The sequence below is a fragment of the Triticum urartu genome, chromosome 6, assembly GCF_003073215.2.
Source record: "Triticum urartu cultivar G1812 chromosome 6, Tu2.1, whole genome shotgun sequence".
Taxonomy (NCBI): Eukaryota; Viridiplantae; Streptophyta; class Magnoliopsida; order Poales; family Poaceae; genus Triticum; species Triticum urartu.
The window spans coordinates 128,574,295-128,595,272 of NC_053027.1; positions in this window are offsets into that span (position 1 = coordinate 128,574,295).

A 20,978-nucleotide genomic window follows, 5' to 3' on the forward strand; every position below is an offset into this window, starting at 1 on the left:
ATTGATTGGAAAGAATAACTTTGAGGTGGTTTCGTACCCTACCATAATCTCTTCGTTCGTTCTCCGCTATTAGTGACTTTGGAGTGACTCTTTGTTGCATGTTGAGGGATGGTTTTATGATCCAATTATGTTAGTATTGTTGAGAGGACTTACACTAGTGAAAGTATGAACCCTAGGCCTTATTTCCACACATTGCAATACCGTTTATGCTCACTTTTATCACTTGTTACCTTGCTGTTTTTATAATTTCAGATTACAAATACCCATATCTCCTATCCATATACCACTTGTACCACCATCTCTTCGCCGAACTAGTGCATCTATACAATTTACCATTGTATTGGGTGTGTTGGGGACAAAAGAGACTCTTTGTTATTTGGTTGCATGGTTGCTTGAGAGAGACCATCTTCATCCTACGCCTCCTACGGATTGATAAACCTTAGGTCATCCACTTGAGGGAAATTTTCTACTGTCCTACAAATCTCTGCACTTGGAGGCCCAACAACGTCTACAAAAAGAAGGTTGTGTAGTAGACATCACCGATCGATGCTACCTCTGGATGAACAGTGAGCGTTGCTGGGGCGGGGTTGGATGAACAGTTCCCGATGGGGGTGGATGAACAGGACACCATGGTGTTGCCTCTGGATGAACAGGACCCCGATCAATCGAGCCGGTTGGGGCTGGATGAACAGGACCCCGTGGAGGGCTGGATGAACAGGACGACCCCGTGGAGGGCTGGATGAACAGTAGACGGTGGAGGGCTGGATGAACAGTAGCCCGTGGAGGGGTGGTTGAACAAGAGCCCATGTGGAGAGGGCTGGTTGAACAGTAACCGGTGGAGTAGCGCGCGGTGGAGGCTAGATGAACAGGAGCCCGTGGATGAACAGTCGCAGGGGCAGGCTGGAGGAGGTCGACGGTGGATGAACAGTAGCCCTTGGAGGCTGGAGGGGGTCGACGGTGGAGATTAACAGTATCCCGTGGAGTCCCGTTTTGCGGTACGCCACACCCCTCCCGATGAACAGGACCCCCGTTTCGACCGTAGCGCTCCAACACAAGTCTGTTTCCTCCGTTTTGCGGTACGCCACACCCCTCCTGATGAACAGGACCCCCGTTTCGACCGTAGGAGGTCCGTTTTCTTTGTTTTGCGCTACGCCAGACCCCTCCCGATGAACAGGATCCCGTTTCGACCGTGGCCGGTCGAACACAAGGCCGTTTCCTCCGTTCTGCGGTATGCCAGGCCGCGTTTCCATCGGCTGTTCCGTCCAAGCCCTCCCGATGAACACGACGACGCATTCCGTTCTGACCCAGCCGGTTGGCTCCCCATGAACACGACGACGACGCTGTTTTTCCGTTCCGACCCAACCATGTACACGAGCCCTGGCCGTACGTATGCGCGAGTAGGCGTTCGAGACCCTGCATGTATGTACGTACGTGGTCGTATTTTCTTTCTTGCACACTGGCCGTTGTACGTACGTGTACATGCTACGTGCGCGCCTCCACTACGACACGTGCACGCCTCTACATGGACCAGTATGTACGTACACGTTCGCGACCAGAATGACAACGTTACGTACGCTTCGACCAGGTGGGTCCCGATTGTCACGCACTTCCTTGCGTGCGAAGATGTAGCTGGTGGGTCCCAGCAGTTACGGGGGTGAATAGTTTTTTTGCCTGGATGCACTTCCTTGCGTGCGAAGATGTCGCTGGTAGGTCCCAGCAGTCAGGGGGAAACATTTTTTTCGCAAAATACGGTTGCCCGTCCGGTGGGTCCCTGCTGTCAGGTGGAGGAATCATTATTTTCCGTGTAAGAAGGAGGCACTTCCTTGCTACGGCCATGGACCCAGCTGTCAGCCTCTCCATGTACAGTCCACGTCCGATGGAAGCCGTTCCTTGACCATGTTGACCATGCCACGCCGAGAGCACCAGGGCGGTGGACGACGGCGAGGCCTAGGAAGGGGACGGCGAGGAGCCGGGGAAGACGCGGCAGTGGATGCCCACGCGTAGAGGAGTATGAGGGTTCACTGGTTCGCTGCGGTGTGAGGCTGCCGTCACCATAGAATAACAGGGGGTGTGGGTGCGTAGAGGGATGGCCTGGCCAGCGGTGAGAGTAGTAGGGGGCGGTGAGGCCTCCGCCGCATCGCAGCTAGCCACAGGAGGCAGGAGCACGAGGCACGACTGACGCTGGTTTGGGCGGCTGGAGCAAGAAGACCAGAGGTTGAAGAAGCACTACGGCCGTTGGATGGACATCGTATGGTCACTGGAGCTAGAATCATGCATATTGACTAAGTTGACAAAGCCCTCCGTCCCCGTCAACTTAGTAGTCCCACAAGTCAGCCTGCCACTATACTGGGTCCTAGCTAGCAGGGGGATTATTCAATTTTTTGTGCGTAATAAGGAGGCACTTCCTTGCATGCGAAGATGTAGATGGTGGGTCCCAGCAGTCAGGGGGGAGCATTTTTTTCGCGAAATATGGTGGCCCGTCCAGTGGGTCCCTGCTGTTAGGTGGAGGAATAATTATTTTGCGCGTAATAAGGAGGCACTTCCTTGCGGCCGCCATGGACCCAGCTGTCAGCCTCTCCACATACAATACTCTTCCGATGGAAGGCGTTCCTTAACCACGTTGACCACGCCGCGTCGAGAACACCAGGGCGGTGGACGACGGTGAGGCCTAGGAAGGGGACGACGCGGAGCCGGGGAAGACGCGACAGTGGATGCCCACACGTAGAGGAGTATGAAGGTTCACTGGTTCGCTGCGGTGTGAGGCTGCCGTCGCCGCAGAATAACAGGGGGTGTGGGTGAGTAGAGGGATGTCCTGGCCAGCGGTGGGAGTAGTAGGGGCGGTGAGGCCTCCGCGGCATCGCAGCCGGCCACGGGAGGCAGAAGCACGAGGCACGACCGGCGCTGGTTTGGGCGGCTGGAGCAAGAAGACCAGAGGTTGAAGAAGCACTACGGCCGTTGGATGGACACCGTACGGTCACTGGAGCTAGAATCGTGCATATTGACTAAGTTGAAAATCCCTCCGTCCCCGTCAACTTAGTAGGCCCACAAGTCTGCCTGCCACTATACTGGGTCCCAGCTAGCAGGGGGAGTATTCATTTTTTTTGTACGTAATAAGGAGGCACTTCCTTGCGTGCGAAGATGTAGCTGGTGGGTCCAAGCAGTCAGGGGGAATGTTTTTTTTCACGAAATACGGTGGCTCGTCCGGTGGGTCCCTGCTGTCAGGTGGAGGAATAATTATTTTGCGCGTAATAAGGAGGCATTTCTTTGCGGCCGCCATGGACCCAGCTGTCAGCCTCTCCACGTACAGTACTCTTCCGATGGAAGTCGTTCCTTGACCACGTTGACCACACCGCGCCCAGAGCACCATGGTGGTGGACGACGGCGAGGCCTAGGAAGGTGACGACGCGGAGCCGGGGAAGACGCGGCAGTGGATGCCCACGCGTAGAGGAGTATGAGGGTTCACGGGTTCACTGTGGTGTGGGGCTGCCGTCGCCGCAGAATAACAGGGGGTGTGGGTGAGTAGAGGGATGGCCTGGCCAGCGGTGGGAGTAGTAGGGGGCGGTGAGACCTCCACGGCATCGCAGCCGGCCACGGGAGGCAGGAGCACGAGGCACGACCGACGCTGGTTTGGGCGTCTGGAACAAGAAGACCAGAGGTTGAAGAAGCACTACGGCTGTTGGATGGACATCGTACGGTCACTGGAGGTAGAATCGTGCATATTGACTAAGTTGACAAAGCCCTCCGTCCCCGTCAACTTAGTAGGCCCACAAGTCTGCCTGCCACTATACTGGGTCCCAGCTAGCAGGGGGAGTATTCATTTTTTTGTGCGTAATAAGGAGGCACTTCCTTGCGTGCAAAGATGTAGCTGGTGGGTCCTAGCAGTCAGGGGGGAACGTTTTTTTCACGAAATACGGTGGCCCGTCCGGTGGGTCCCTGCTGTCAGGTGGAGGAATAATTATTTTGCGCGTAATAAGGAGGCATTTCCTTGCATGCGGCCGTGGACCCAGCTGTCAGCCTCTCCATGTACAGTCCACTTCAGATGCATGTCGGTCGTTGATCACGTTGACCAGGCTGCGCCGAGTGCACCAGGGCAGTGGATGACGGCGAGGCCTAGGAAGGGAACGGAGCCAGGGAAGACTCAGCAGTTGTTTCCCACGCGGGGGGCAGTACGACTGTACGAGGGTTTACTGGTTCGTCTGCCGTCGCCGGAGAATAACAACAGGTGTGGGTGAGTAGAGGGATGGCTAGGCCAGCGATGGGAGTACGGTGGGGCGGTGAGGCATGCGCGGCAGCACAGCCGGCCGCGGGGAGGAGGGAGCAGGCAGTCCCGCCGGCGCTTGTTTGAGCGGTTGGAGCAGGAAGAGCAAAGATTGAAGAAGCACGATGGCTGTTGGATGGACATCCAACAGTCACTGCTTGTGTGTCAACCTTTTTTTTGGAAAGGCTCAAATCTGTGGAAAATAGCATACATCCCATCTGCCATTATTTCTAATAATTTACGGCCCATTTGCTAATTCTTAAGGTTTTTTTGGAGCCCATATTCTTTTTGTTAGCATTATAGCCCATATTGTGGCCATGGTTAAAAAATTATACGAAATTTTGAATATTTTGGTGCAGTCTGAACTGTTTTTAATCCTGAAATTTCGAGTCACATTCAAACTTATTTTAAAAATAAATGTATATCAATATAAAATCCAACAAATTGTCCACGCATAAAAATCAATGCAATTTAAAATCTCAGAATAAAAAAAGGAATTTGAAACTAATTGCCGGTTTGATGTGTTTTAAAAATGTACATCCCATTTCTCATTACTGATAGGCCATTTTCTCGACCAGCCGAATGAAGCTATCCTCATCTTAAAAGATCTGCAGCCCAACAGGCCTGACAAAGTGACTTACTTGGCAAATCACAAAAAAAACTGGGCTAGCCATTTTCAGAAACAAAAAAACTACTCGTTTGGTCTGTGGTAAACATAAAAGAGAAGGTTGTCTAGACAGGCTAGAGTGCCCCGCACAGCCTAGTTGACACCTTACTTCTGTCTCAAAAACAAATTAGATAAATGCCACTCCAATTATGGCGATTCATAAAAATGCCACTGCAATTTCCAAACTTTGAAAAATGCCACTGCAATTTTTGCAAACTTTGGAAAACGCCACTGCAATTTGCAAACTTTTAAAAACGCCACTCCAGACTTCGAAAAATGCCACTAGAAATGGCATGAAATGGCATTTTTAAAAGTTTGGAAATTGCAGTGGCATTTCTCGGGAACACCAGATTTGGAGTGGCATTTATCAAATTAACCCAAAACAAAAATAACTGGGCGAGCTGCTGGGTCCCTGGTGTCAGCCGCTCGTCGTGCAATTCTTTCATTTGTTGACTACGTTGACAATGGCATGGGACCCAGATGTCAGAAATCCATTAGGAGGAGCCATTTTTTATTGGCTTGAAATAAGGAGGCACTTGCTTGCGTACTGCCATGACCATGGCGGGTCCCTGCTATCATCCTCTCCACGTACAGTCATCTCCTCACTGTGTACGCGTCAACTTGGTAGGCCCACAAGTCAGTCTCTAAACCCATGGAGGACAAATACAACCCATTTATATAAAAAAAATAACAGCCCATTCCATACTTTCAAACGGAAAGTTCAACATTCCGAGCAAAGTAACATGTCTGATCCACATATAGAGTACTGAACTTCCATGTTGACAACCACCATAGCCAAGTTAACTATCTACTCACACTAATACTCTAGTAGCGTACAAGTACTAACTTACTCTCAGCTAACTAGACAATGTCGGCCGCCATCTGCGGTACACGCTAAACGCTGGCACCGGCGTCCTCCGCCTCGCCTCAGACTTGCCAGAGGTGTGATAGGGAGCGTTGCTCGCGCGCGTTGGCCCTTTCCATGCCGGCGTGGTCCACCGAAGCTTCGGCTTCTAAGCGGGAAACCCACTTGACGAGCTGGTAGTAAAAATCGGCTTCGCGAACGCGTGCGTGCCTGACAGCCTCCAAGGCTATTTGTCGGGCGCGGGCCTCCACGTAGTTGGCCCAGTTGCGGGCGCTCTGCTCGCGACTCAGAGCGTCGGTGCGTTGCTGCTCCATGTCCCGCTGGCGGCGCAAATCGGCAATACGCTGCTCCTCCGCCAGGCGGTCGCGCTCCAACAACTCCTCATAGTCCGCATTGCCATCTAAAGACCGATAGAATGCCTCCTCCCTCTGTCTGCCTTCCGGTGAAAAACCGAACACTAGTTCCGGCGGTGACATGGTGGACGTGGCGAGAGTGAGGATAAGTGGCGAGCGATGTCGGGCCAGTGGGGGCTTATGAGGATAGGGCGATTTGGGTGATGGTGCCACCGGAGAAGTCCGGGAAACAGTAATTATAGGCGGAAGGTAGGCGAACTAGCGTGTCGCGGGAAACGCGACGGTCATTGCGGTCATCAGAATTCAATGCATAAGCAGGCATGGCTTAGCATGCCAGCTTGCCGTGGAAAACTAGAAAAACTGAAATTATGACTGTGTCGTCCCGTCCTGTCAGTGGTGCCTCTCGTCCGTGCTGGGTCGCACATCGGCATGATGGTCAAACGAGTGCACTCGAATCATCCAGATGAGGTACTCCCTCATTGTCAAAAATGATTCCACCACTCATCATCTACCTTGGTTGGTTAGATTTTTGAATTAAGCCCTGCAAACCAGAAAGGAGGTAGTACGTGCATGATCCGCTATTTATTCGTGTAGGATCGAGTAGGTCGTTTTTTGAATTGAGCCCTGCAAACTAGAAAGGAGGTAGTACGTGCGTGATCCACTATTTATCCGTGTAAGATCGAGTAGGTTAGATGGTGTACGTGTAGGATCGAGTAGGTCGGATGGTGTACGTGTACGATCGCATTAGCTGATGAATGTTCGCTGGGAGATAAGGCATTTGCAAACGTTTTTGCTGGCAGTTTCTTCAGATTCGCATGGCATTTTCTTCAGACCAGCTTGTCAGTTTCTTCAGAGGTAGGCATTTTTATTCAAAAAACTACCACTTCGGATCTTGCGTCGGAACTAAAACTGCCAGGAGCGCATTAGTAGGCTAGCTAGTGATCAACCAGTAACTTGTAAACACTGAGCGAACAGAAATATGGAACTGTTAGTAACTTGTAAACACTGAGAACACAGAAATAAGGATCATGCTATGCACAGCAGTAAGAGCCGATCCATTCAAAATGTTCACACGAGACTCACATGCCTGGTATTGTAATATGTTCACATTAGTAGCCCAAATTCAAAACCAACTAGTACGATTCCCATACATAAGATCAACATGTTAATGCATCTCAATGATTCACAGATCATATATAAATATGTAGCTCCAAAAGCAAAGATCTAGAAAAAACATCTGTTCTTCCTACTAACATGGATGCTTCTCTTGGCCAACATTCCGTACAGACTGAAAGACAAATTTGTTTGTGAAGTCTACAATTCCTCTTGCAAATGTAAGTGGTTTCACCAACAACTGGAACCATGAGAATGAACCACACATGATGGAGGAACATCCACTGCAATATGATTTGGTCTTCTCTCGATCACACGGCGAGACTATTTTCGGAATACAAACTTTAACTTAGACAAAACTATGCCCATTGTATAATAACACCAAAGCAATGAAGCACCTAGTGTTGGCCAACAAATAGTACAATACTACTTTTCTGCAGTCCATGAAGTGACTATCCAATCTTTCTGTGTCTATTTTTAAATGGCACTACATGTAGTGACTATACTATTCTCTTGTGCAGTTCAACCAAAATTGCGGTCACTTTGTGTGTTTGCCAAATAGCAACGGGCAGACATATCTGTCTGCACAAATATCAAGCAGCTAGTAAACATATACCCCACCTTGTATTTTTGGTTTAAACATGTCTCTTCCGCTTAGCATCTATCATGTTTTGCACTTGACAATTTGATATAGTCATGTTTTTCCCTGGACAATTTCATACTGAATTGATTTGCTGGTCCAGAGTAGAAATATAGTGCCTATTCTTCATCAGACCAAGGATATCCATGTTTGCAGTGATGGAAGAGGTGAAATCGATACAACCGAAATTGAGCATCCAATCATTGAATCCTGTCCTGCACCTCCAATGTAGGTCCACCCTGCCAATAAATTCACATGCAAACCACTAGTATTACTATCTAATGACAGTACAAAAAGAGTAGCAAGATAGTAGCAAACCATGTACCTTCGTAATGAACAGCTCATAGTGCCACCAATTGGATATAAAGGTTTGGAAGAAAACATGCTCCTAATGTTGAACCAGTTGGACTTTTTGTGCAGTTCCACTAAAATCGAGCATCCTTGTTTGCATAGATATTAAAAGTGTGATTACTATAAAAGTGGCACTAGTTGAAGCATAGACTCACAAATATAAGCATTCCAATTTCTTAATGGGAAAATGTAGCAAGACTGTTTCTAACCACATGTTTGAAGGAATAAATAAGGCAACAAGGGCTGATGTCAGAAAGACATATATAGTTATTTCTAAAAGAATGATCGATTCCTGACCTTTCCTCTTCTTTTAAGCATATTTTGTGCAGTTCAACTAAAATAGAATGCCATCACCGGCTTGACAATTCAGTGACACTGTACAAAAGGAAATGACTTAACATTACATCATGATGTCAGGTATGTAGTCGACAGGCATTAGAGACAAACATACAGACCTCCTCCGATAACATACTGAACATTAATTTTAACAAAGGTGTGACTAGCTTTACCGGGATAATTTGAGTGAACTCTACACCCTCTGTTCCTTAATATAAGACGTTTTCGCAGTTCAATTTAAAGTACCCAAACGTCAAGTATTTAGAAAAATAGGTAGTAGTTTTCTTGAGAACATATCTGGGAAAGCTTTCCACACTTTATATATGTCCATACGCTAATGCAACACCATTTGAATAGTACAAATATACACTAATCCAGTGGCTAGTGCAACAGTAGAGTAGTTATTTTATTACAGGGTACAGTATGATGGTTTTACTGAATAGATTTCCGTAAGCTCTAGCACAGGAAGATTTCTATAATAATTAACAATACAAAATGTAAAGGTAACAAGTTTCAGCATTGGTATACTAGCTATGCAAGAGCATTAAACCAAATACAAAAGTCTGAAGGTAACTAGCATTATTAACTAATGACAGTATTAAAAAATTGCAAACCATGTACCTTCAAGGTAAATATCATTTCGAACTCGAGTGGACATGAAAAATTGCTATCCCAATCTTGATAATCAATCAAACATAAAAACATGATCGAACGAATCAATACAATAGCCAAAGGAGGAGGTGCGCACTCTTGACCTTTCCTCTTGTCTTCATAATTTTTTGTGCAGTTTAACCAAAATAAAATGACATTAGCGCCTTGGCATTTAGGTGACACTGTACAAAAAAATTGAATTATCCCATGAAAGTGAGGTGTGTAATCTATAAGCATTAACAATGCAAAAATCTGAAGGTAGTAACAAGTTTCATCGTTGGTATACTGGTTGTGCAACAACATTAGAATGCCTTAGCTGAAAAATCTTTAATACATCCACAATCAATAGCTAACCCTGAAATAATCCAGAGACATTAAATGGCATTGCTTAAATTTATCGGTGGCATTAGACTGAGTGCGGCATTAGTTAAATGTGGCATCACTTTAGAAGTAGCATTGGTTGACTTTACCGCTGGCGTTATACTAATAGCAAAAAAGTGGCAATAAGAGCATGGGAGACCCATTCGGACTGTGGGCGCACCAGTACGATGTACCTCCACGGACGCATAGAGTGGTGAGGGAGGTATGGTTGCCCAGAACAACAAATATCTAGGCAGCATATGCGGATTACGTCCCATTTTTGTTCTCTTTAGCCACCTTTTTCCTATGTGAGGACAACAAACCGATCGACCTGGTCATTCTCTATTGCATTGTCATGCCTTTCTACCCTTCTTCAACCAAGAGACACGAGACTCGTTCCTTAGCTACTGATTTTCCCCTTTTCAACCTAGATGCGGGTTCGATGCCTACTCTCTTGGACAGTACAGTCTCCCTTCCTTTTCTTATTCAACCCAGACATGGATTAGTCTACATGAAGTAGGGTTTCCTTTAATAGTGCAAATTAAGGTTTTCGTCTACGTGACCAGCAGAGTAGAGGATAGGAAATTGGGAAGATGGTGGAGTGGAAAAAGATCCACATGCAGCAACGTGGCAGATGGGGCAATAGAACAAGGGTATGGTTCGAAAAGAGGTAGCATACTTGAGGGACAGCGGGAAGTGGCTTCGCTCGTGGTCACCGTCCTCCGCACGCACTAGGCAGCGAGCTTGGGGATGGAGGCCATCCAGGGCGGGTGCTGGGCTTGAGAGGACGGCCTTGTCGTTAGTGCATGACCTCGCTCGCCGACGACGAGTGCGTCAACGCTTCACGTCCTTTTCTTCCCCGGCGGATCTGTGACCACCGGTGAGGAGGGAGAGAGAGTCCGTCTTTTTAGATCTGGAGAGAGGGTGATAGTGTGAGAAGTAAGTGGGCATCCCTTAGCAAGAAAGCTCTGAAGCTCCAGCCTATATATCTTTTTTATACTACTAGTACTAGAGGTGGAGTAGTGGTAGAGTAGTTTATATTTTCTCTACAAACAGTACCTGTTAGTTGTGCTTCAAAACTGAACGGCACGTCATTAAAAAAATAAAGATTGATAACTAATGCGGCACCTCGGGCCAACGCGGCCAGATCGCATTTTGCACGAGAAATTACACACCATGTTTCGTTGACATGTGGTCCCGTTCCAACATGTCAGTGAGACGACGATGAGTCCTTTTGTACAATTTCCGAAAGGACGTGTAGGACGGGGCGCCTCTTCGTGTACCATGGCAAATTGGCAACCGTCCACCGATTCTTCGCCTTTCCCTCTCGATTTGGAACTGTTGTCGCACACTCTTCCTCCCTCCTCCATTTGCCTTCACCCTTCCTTTTGCCATTGTTCGATCGTCTTCTCCATGGAGGGAACAAGCCAGAAACGACCCCGTTATTCTTGCCCTGATCTGAAAGATGACGTGGTGGGGGAACTCATTGATCAGTGCGACGTCATCACCTCGGCTAGCATGGAAGGTTCGTTCAAGCCCATTCTCGACTCAACTAATAACATCATTACAAGGAACCCAAGGGTCCAGGAGTGGTTTGATCTCCCCTACATTATTCTCTATAAGCCTGTTCGCATGGGCGCGGACAATGGACGCCTCGCCTTGTGCAAGTTGATGCCGCTTGATAATGATACATGTGATGTCAAGATGCCATCGCTTCAGGGTAAGGCCTGGGCTGGCGCAAATGGAGATTGGGTTGTTTATATTGGGTACAATTGCGAGTGGGAACTTGTGAATATGTACACTCGTCAGCGGATTCCACTTCCAAAAATCTCCGAGTGCCCTGAGGTTGAGCACACAAATGATCTACGTACGTTCAAATACGATCATGGTGACTGTGGTCTACGGAAGATAGCAATTTGTCGAGTTCCCAACCACTCTTGGAATTACAAGAACTATCAAGTTGTTGCTATCTTCGACAAGCTTGTTGCCGTCCTTCGTGGTTCGACTGGATGGATATTGCTCAAAAATCAGTTTCTGTACATGGATGAGTACTGTGATGCAATTCAATACGAGGGTCTTGTGTTTGCTGCCACCACTCATGGCACTATTTTTGCATGGGATCCTCGTAGTTTCAGTATGTTTTTCTTCCACCATAATTATAATTGTTTCATCCACATGCATGCGGGTAAGCAAGTTTCCGTTACTAATTAACCTTCTTCTTGTGTTTCCAAGGTTGTGTGAACATTCCACCACCTATACTTGAAAAAATTTATAACCAAGGGGGAGATGACGATGGTGATGATCATGAGCATGAGGACGAGCAGAACTTATATACTCAGTGGCGCCTGGCAACTAATTCTGATGGATCACCTCTTCTTGTCTGTGCACTGTGATTATTACTACCGAGGTAGAAGGTGTTCTCTCCCATGGTTGCCCTCTCCGGACCTATTCCAACACCCGTTGCAGGGTATTCAGGATGGACACTAGTGTGCTAGCACCAACACCTTCTCCCTGGTACAGTAGTGATAATCTTGGAGAAAACTCGCTCTTCCTTGGGCAAAACTATCCAATGATGGTGAAAGGCGATCCATCTGCTGTTGACACAACGTTACTACCATTTATGAGAAGCAACTGTATCTATACCTCAGACATTGTGGTGGTTCCCTACCCTGGTCCTGATATATGCCGCTTCAGCCTGGATGATCAGTCCTGTGTTGCTCTCGATATTGAGAATAGCTGGCCCTTCCCAGAGCACCTATGGTTCAAAGCAAGCGTTTCCAATGCCGAGGATTGGTTGAGTTGAAGTTCATTTCATTGCTTGTTATTTGTTGTGTGATGAAAACTTCAGTATTTACTAGAATGTTTTGTTGGAAATAATCTATAATCCAACATGTATCCTCGTTGTTGTTGTGTGTTGATGACTTGTTGTATGTAATGAATGGTACACCTGCAAATGCATGTCATAGACTCAATTTATGAATGGTTTTCGAGTCACTTCTTGGAGTGTGAGTACCGTAGTAGTATATCCAGCATTCGGTTAGTATATGAAGTTGCCACATCACATAGAGCCAACCTAATATTGGAGTATGCTAGCCCTCCACCGGCGCGCCGCTCCAAATGGCGGAGGAAGTGAGAGGTCGCGTCACCTTGTGTCTAGATCTGAGATGCCACATGTACCAGATGAATGACACCAAGTTCGACCACTGTGATGCTAGGTGCGAGCCGAGGAACACTATTGGAGAGACCCCCCTCATAATTTTCCTACATTGGTTGTTTGATTCATAGGATAGAATGCTATAGGATTTTTTTCCTATGTAATCATGTTTTAATTGGCAATCTAGCATCCACTCCAACTTTTGTTTCACTTCCTTTGTTCCTATGAAGAGAGTACTTGCTCTAAATGATGTGCCACTGCAAGAGCCGCCTATATTAATTAACCATGCTCTAAAAAGGTGGACCAGCTTTGGCTATAGTAGTACTGTACTAGGTTAGTAGGTGACCTTGCGCTTGGCTCTTCTCCTCTTCCGGAAGTTGAACAATAATGATGGTACTACAGTAGTACTTCTGGCAATTTGACACCAAATGAACTGCTGCACCTCCACGACTTGTAAGCAAAAGTTTCTCCTCGTGCTGCGAGCCACCGCGCACGCGTTCGCGAGGGAGAAGGCATAGTAAGCAAGCTTCTCGTCGTTCTATGAGTTGACGGGACACATCAAAGTTATTTATTAGTACTCTCTTCAAAAAGGGCCGACCATGTCCATGGCTACCATCCCGTGCTTTGTCATTGAGTACATGCACTATTCACGTGCCATCGAGGAGAAAAAAATATTGCGTAGTAGTACTAGGTGCCAGCGAAGTGCATGACTCACTTACGCACTGCATATCTCCATTTTCTTGCATGACACGCCACCTTGATGCTAGATGTCCCACGTGTCATGGAGGCATATAGCATGATTTTGTAAAATGGAGGCATATAGATGTCCCGCGTGTCGGCAAAAGGATGAACAAAGCTCATGTCTTAGACGAAAGAGTGGACAAACATAGATTCCCGATGACCGAGAAGGAGCAACAAACCTCGGGGTGGAGCGTCTGCACTCATAATATTTTATATTATTCAGCGATATAAAATCAACCAAATCTCTACACGTTCCTATACCATTCTATAGTATGAGAATAACTTTGAATGTAAGCCAATGATTCATTCTATCCAATGGTCATAGTTGGAAAATCCAAACAAAACCAAGCATTGGATCAACTCTTTTTCGAGATCAACTCTTTTAGCACTTAGATTGCTGCCGCCTGCCCACCTAGCCCACCTATATATCCGCTCACGTGTGATAACCACGGGAGCTATCCACTCAGATTGTATGTTAAAAAAATAAAGGTCGATAACTCAGGCGGCACCTCGGGCCACGCGGCCAGATCGCATTTTGCACGAGAAATTACACACTATGTTTCGCTGACAGGTGGTCTGATGTCTACTACACAACCTTCTTCTTGTAGACGTTGTTGGGCCTCCAAGTGCAGAGGTTTGTAGGACAGTAGCAAATTTCCCTCAAGTGGATGACCTAAGGTTTATCAATCCGTAGGAGGCGTAGGATGAAGATGGTCTCTCTAAAGCAACCCTACAACCAAATAACAAAGAGTCTCTTGTGTCCCCAACACACCCAATACAATGGTAAATTGTATAGATGCACTAGTTCGGCGAAGAGATGGTGATACAAGTGGTATATGGATGATAGATATAGGTTTTTGTAATCTGAAAATATAAAAACAGCAAGGTAACTAATGATAAAACTGAGCACAAACGGTATTGCAATGCGTTGAAACAAGGCCTAGGGTTCATACTTTCACTAGTGCAAGTTATCTCAATAATAATAACATAATTGGATCATATAACTATCCCTCAACATGCAACAAAGAGTCACTCCAAAGTCACTAATAGCGGAGAACAAACGAAGAGATTATGGTAGGGTACGAAACCACCTCAAAGTTATCCTTTCTGATCGATCTATTCAAGAGTCCGTAATAAAATAACACGAAGCTATTCTTTCCGTTCAATCTATCATAGAGTTCGTACTAGAATAACACCTTAAGACACAAATCAACGAAAACCCTAATGTCACCTAGATACTCCAATGTCACCTCAAGTATCCATGGGTATGATTATACGATATGCATCACACAATCTCAGATTCATCTATTCAACCAACACAAAGAACTTCAAAGAGTGCCCCAAAGATTCTACCGGAGTGTCAAGACGAAAATGTGTGCCAACCCCTATGCATAGGTTCATGGGCGGAACCTGCAAGTTGATCACCAAAACATACATCGAGTGGATCAATAGAATACCCCATTGTCACCACGGGTATCTCACGCAAGACATACATCAAGTGTTCTCAAATCCTTAAAGACTCAATCCGATAAGATAACTTCAAAGGGAAAACTCAATCCATTACAAGAGAGTAGAGGGGGAGAAACATCATAAGATCCAACTATAATAGCAAAGCTCGCGATACATCAAGATCGTACCACCTCAAGAACACGAGAGAGAGAGAGATCAAACACATATCTACTGGTACATACCCTCAGCCCCGAGGGAGAACTACTCCCTCCTCGTCATGGAGAGCACATGGATGATGAAGATGGCCACCGGAGAGGGATTCCCCCTCGGGCAGGGTGCCGGAACGGGTCTAGATTGGCTTTCGGTGGCTACGGAGGCTTCTGGCGGTGGAACTCCCGATCTATTGTGCTCCCTGATGGTTTTAGGGTATATTGGTATATATCGGAAGAAGAAATACGTCAGGGGGGCCACGAGGGTGGAGGGCGCGCCCAGGGGGGTGGGCGCGCCCCCCTGCCTCGTGCCTTCCTCGTTGCTTCCCTTATGTACAGCCCAAGTCTTCTGGATTGCTTCCGTTCCAAAAATAAGTTCTGTGAAGTTTCAGGTCAATTGGACTCCGTTTGATTTTCCTTTTATGCGATACTCTAAAACAAGGAAAAAACAGAAACTGGCACTGGGCTCTAGGTTAATAGGTTAGTCCCAAAAATCATATAGAATAGCATATAAAACATCCGAGGTTGATAATATAATTGCATGGAACAATCAAAAATTATAGATATGTTGGAGATGTATCAGCATCCCCAAGCTTAATTCCTGCTCGTCCTCGAGTAGGTAAATGATAAAAACAGAATTTTTGATGTGGAATGCTACCTAACATATTTATCCATGTGATCTTCTTTATTGTGGCATGAATATTCAGATCCATAAGATTCAAGACAAAAGTTTAATATTGACATAAAAATAATAATACTTCAAGCATACTAACAAAGCAATCATGTCTCCTCAAAATAACATGGCCAAAGAAAGCTATCCCTACAAAATCATATAGTCTGGCTATGCTCCATCTTCACCACACAAAGTATTTAAATCATGCACAACCCCGATGATAAGCCAAGCAATTGTTTCATACTTTTGACGTTCTCAAACTTTTTCAATCTTCACGCAATACATGAGCCTGAGCCATGGACATAGCACTATATGTGGAATAGAATGGTGGTTGTGGAGAAGACAAAAAGGGAGAAGATAGTCTCACATCAACTAGGCGTATCAACGGGCTATGGAGATGCCCATTAATAGATATCAATGTGAGTGAGTAGGGATTGCCATGCAATGGATGCACTAGAGCTATAAGTATACGAAAGCTCAACAAAAGGAACTAAGTGAGTGTGCATCCAACTCGCTTGCTCACGAAGACCTAGGGCATTTTGAGGAAGCCCATCATTGGAATATACAAGTCAAGTTCTATAATGAAAAATTCCCACTAGTATATGAAAGTGATATCATAGGAGACTCTCTATCATGAAGATCATGGTGCTACTTTGAAGCACAAGTGTGATAAAAGGATAGTAGTATTGTCCCTTTTTATTTTATTTTTTTCCTTTTTTTGGGCCTTCCCTTTTTTATTTGGCCTTTCTCCCCTTTTTTTGGGACAATACTCTATGAATGATGATCATCACACTTCTATTTATTTACAACTCAATGATTACAACTCGATACTAGAACAAAATATGACTCTATGTGAATGCCTCCGGCGGTGTACCGGGATGTGCAATGAATCAAGAGTGACATGTATGAAAGAATTATGAACGGTGTCTTTGCCACAAATACAATGTCAACTACATGATCATGCAAAGCAATATGACAATGATGAAACGTGTCATAATAACGGTTCGGTGGAAAGTTGCATGGCAATATATCTCGGAATGGCTATGAAAATGCCATAATAGGTGGGTATGGTGGCTGTTTTGAGGAAGGTATATGGTGGGTTTATGATACCGGCGAAAGGTGTGCGGTATTAGGGAGACTAGCAATGGTGGAAGGGCGAGAATGCGTATAATCCATGGACTCAACATTAGTCATAAAGAACTCACATACTTATTGCATAAATCTATTAGTTATCGAAACAAAGTACTACGCACATGCTCCTAGGGGGATAGATTGGTAGGAAAGACCATCGCTCGTCCCCGACCGCCACTCATAAGGAAGACAATCAATAAATAAATCATGCTCCGACTTCGTCACATAACGATTCACCATACGTGCATGCTACGGGAATCACAAAATTCAACACAAGTATTCCTCAAATTCACAACTACTCAACTAGCATGACTCTAATATCACCATCTTCATATCTCAAAACAATCATCAAGTATCAAACTTCTCATAGTATTCAATGCACTTTATATGAAAGTTTTTATTATATCCCTCTTGGATGCCCATCATATTAGGACTAAATTCACAACCAATGCAAATTACCATGTTGTTCTAAAGGACTCTCAAAATAATATAAGTGAAGCATGAGAGATCAATTATTTCTATAAAATAAAACCACCACTGTGCTCTAAAAGGATATAAGTGAAGCACTAGAGCAAAAGACAAACTACTCCAAAAGATATAAGTGAAGATCAATGAGTAGTTGAATAATTATGCAACTATGTGAAGACTCTCTAACATTTAATAATTTCAGATCTTGGTATTTTATTCAAACAGAAAGAAAAACTAAATAAAATAAAATGACGCCCCAAGCAAAACACATATCATGTGGTAAATAAAAATATAGCTCCAAGTAAAGTTACCGATGAACGAAGACGAAAGAGGGGATGCCTTCTGGGGCATCCCCAAGCTTAGGCTCTTGGTTGTACTTGAATATTACCTTGGGGTGCCTTGGGAATCCATAAGCTTAGGCTATTTCCACACCTTATTCCATAGTCCATCGAATATTTACCCAAAACATGAAAACTTCACAACACAAAACTTAACAGAAAACTCGTAAGCTCCGTTAGCGAAAGAAAAGAAAACACCACTTCAAGGTATTGTAATAAACTCATTATTTATTTATATTGGTGTTAAACCTACTGTATTCCAACTTCTCTATGGTTTATAAACTCTTTTACTAGCCATAGATTCATTAAAATAAGCAAACAACACACGAAAAACAGAATCTGTCAAAAACAGAACAGTCTGTAGTAATATATAACTAAGGCAAACTTATGGAACCCCAAAAATTCTAAAATAAATTGTTGGACGTGAGGAATTTATCTATTAATCATCTTAAAAAAGAATTAACTAAATAGCACTCTCCAATAAAAAAATGGCAGCAATTCTCGTGAGCGCTAAAGTTTCTGTTTTTTACAGCAAGATCAAAAAGACTTTCCCCAAGTCTTCCCAATGGTTCTACTTGGCACAAACACTAATTAAACACAAAAAAACAAAACCAAAACAGAGGCTAGATAAATTATTTATTACTAAACATGAGTAAAAATCAAGGAATAAAAATAAAATTGGGTTGCCTCCCAACAAGCGCTATCGTTTAATGCCCCTAGCTAGGCATGATGATTTCAATGATGCTCACATAAAAGATATGAATTGAAACATAAAGAGAGAATCATGAAGAATATGACTAGCACATTTAATTCTAACCCACTTCCTATGCATAGGGATTTTGTGAGCAAACAACTTGGGGGAACAATAATCAACTAGCATAGGAAGGTAAAACAAGCATAACTTCAAAACTTTAAGCACATAGAGAGGAAACTTGATATTATTGCAATTCCTACAAGCATATATTCCTCCCTCATAATAATTTTCAGTAGCATAATGAATGAATTCAACAATATAACCATCACATAAAGCATTCTTTTCATGATCTACAAGCATAGAAAATTTACTACTCTCCACAAGCAAAATTCTTCTCAATCGGAATAGTGGGAGTATCATAAGAGACTCGAATACTATAAATTGTTTCCACATTAAAAGAGTAATGTTCAGAAAAAGGGTAATCATAATCATGACAAGTTCTATAAATATAATCATCACTACTATTTATAGCATATGCATCATCACAATAATTATCATAAGTAGCAACTTTGTTCTCATCATAATCGATTGAAACCTCTTCCAAGATAGTGGAATCATCACTAAATAAAGTCATGACCTCTCCAAATCCACTTTCATAATTATAATAATAAGATTCAACATCCTCCAAAATAGTGGGATCATTACTTCCTAAAGTTGACACTCTTCCAAACCCACTTTCATCAATATAATCATCATAAGTAGGAGGCATGCTATCATCATAACAAATTTGCATATCAAAACTTGGGAGGCTAGAAATATCATCTTCATTAAACATAGCATCCCCAAGCTTGGGGCAAACATTAATTGCAGCAAATATATTCTCAAAAATGTCATTCTCATCAAACATAGCATCCCCAAGCTTGGGCCTTTTCATATCATAAGCATAATCACTCTCATTATTAATAGTATGGATAGCACCGATAGTATAGCAATTATCATCATCACAATGAGTAATAGGAGCAACATCATTTGGAAGGGATACCTTTTTACCTTTGCTTCTCCGTATTTTCTTTTTCTTCTTCACATCGTGTGTGGGTTCAACCCTCTTTTTGGAGCTCCTTATTAATGAGATTGGTTGAATAGAAGGCTCCTCCTCGTTACCTGATTCATCATAAGAAATAATAGGAGGATATTGGGAAGTCTCTTCCCTTTCATTAGTATTCTCTTCATCTTCTATTTGTTTTCTTTTCTTTATGTAATTGGCAATATAAGGATTTTCAATACAATTCACCGCACAATACATATAAATTTCCTCTAGATCAAAATCAAGAAGTTTATCACGGGCAAATACTGGAAGATAGTTAGTTATACGTTTCATTTCTTCATAACCCATAAGCAAACTAAGTTCATTATGATGTGCAAGAGAAATCAAGTCATCACAATTTTTGGAAACGATTAGATCATGAAACAATTTGCATCGGATGGTTAAATGACTACGTTCATTGCAAAGTTCACAAGTACGACCAAGAAAATTTAAATTTTCAACACAAACATCTAGCCTTTCTTGCAACCATTTAGTTTGTAAGTACTTATGCCTCTTGCAAAATCTACCTTCCCTAATTGGTGTGTACTTGCAAACTCTATGCACTCCAAAAAAATCGACATGCTTATAAGAGACATTCTCATCATGACTAGTGCAATCATCATTAGTACTATGGATATTCAAAGAGTTCATACTAATAACATTGCAATCATGCTCATCATTCAAAGATTTAATGCCAAACATTTTAATGCATTCTTCTTCTAACACTTTGGCATAATTTTCCTTTCCATCATACTCACGAAAGATATTAAAAAGATGAAGCGTATGAGGCAAACTCAATTCCATATTTTTTTGTAGTTTTCTTTTATAAACTAAACTAGTGCTAAAACAAGAAACAAAAAGATTCGATTGCAAGATCTAAAGATATACCTTCAAGCACTCACCTCCCCGGCAACCGCGCCAGAAAAGAGCTTGATGTCTACTACACAACCTTCTTCTTGTAGACGTTGTTGGGCCTCCAAGTGCAGAGGTTTGTAGGACAGTAGCAAATTTCCCTCAAGTGGATGACCTAAGGTTTATCAATCCGTAGGAGGCGTAGGATGAAGATGGTCTCTCTCAAGCAACCCTGCAACCAAATAACAAAGAGTCTCTTGTGTCCCCAACACACCCAATACAATGGTAAATTGCATAGGTGCACTAGTTCGGCAAAGAGATGGTGATACAAGTGGTATATGGATGATAGATATAGGTTTTTGTAATATGAAAATATAAAAACAGCAAGGTAACTAATGATAAAAGTGAGCACAAACGATATTGCAATGCGTTGAAACAAGGCCTAGGGTTCATACTTTCACTAGTGCAAGTTCTCTCAATAATAATAACATAATTGGATCATATAACTATCCCTCAACATGCAACAAAGAGTCACTCCAAAGTCACTAATAGCAGAGAACAAACGAAGAGATTATGGTAGGGTACGAAACC